Source organism: Arachis duranensis, chromosome 10, assembly GCF_000817695.3.
Source record: "Arachis duranensis cultivar V14167 chromosome 10, aradu.V14167.gnm2.J7QH, whole genome shotgun sequence".
In the NCBI taxonomy this organism is placed as follows: Eukaryota; Viridiplantae; Streptophyta; class Magnoliopsida; order Fabales; family Fabaceae; genus Arachis; species Arachis duranensis.
Window position 1 is genome coordinate 83,798,778 of NC_029781.3, and position 1,045 is coordinate 83,799,822.

A 1,045-nucleotide genomic window follows, 5' to 3' on the forward strand; every position below is an offset into this window, starting at 1 on the left:
TTCAAAAATTATACTTTTATCCACAAAAATAATACATCTTTAAAATACATTACTTTTTTAACTCAGTTGGTTATAGCGTTGGCTTATGTTCTTGGCAATTGGGCACCAGTTCTTTTGAAAATCTTTTTCAAAAATAATTTTTCTTGATTTAATCTGTGCCAAACTTTAAGTTTGGTGTTTTCTTGTTAATTTTGATATAATTTTCGAAAATTTGTCTTGGTTTTCTAAAAATTTTAAGTTTGGTGTTCTTTCTTTTGTTCTTGGTGTTCTTGTGAATTTTCAAGGTGTTCTTGAGTCTTTCTTGTGTCTTGATCTTAAAATTTTTAAGTTTGGTGTTCCTTGGTGTTTTCCCTCCAAAAATTTTCGAAAACAAGGAGCACTAGATCTAAAAATTTTAAGTCTTGTGTCTTTTGTGTGTTTTTCTCTTTCATCATAAAATTCAAAATTCAAAAAAAAAATTTCTATTTTCCAATTAATTTTGAACTACTTTTTTTTCGAAATTTTTTTTTTTAAAATTCAAATTTCAATTTCAAATTATTTTTCAATTGCTTTTGTTTCGTTTTTATTTTATTTTATACAAATCTATTTTTTTTAGACAATAGCAACATACATACCATCTCTTTTATTCCATTATGGAATTAAGGGGGAATGAACAGTCTAAGAGGACTCTGGGGTCATATGCTAACCCCACTACTGCTTCATATGGGAGTAGTATCTGTATACCCTCTATTGGAGTTAGTAGCTTTGAGCTGAATCCTCAGCTCATTATCATGGTGCAGCAAAACTGCCAGTATTCTGGTCTTCCACATGGAGAACCTACAGAGTTTCTGGCACAATTTCTGCAAATTGCTGATACAGTACATGATAAAGAAGTGGATTAGGATGTCTACAGACTATTACTGTTTCCATTTGCTGTAAAAGATCAAGCTAAGAGGTGGTTAAATAACCAGCCTAAGAACAGCATAAAAACATGGAAACAGCTGTCAGAAAAATTCCTGAATCACTATTTCCCTCCAAAACGGATGACACAGCTAAGGCTAAACAT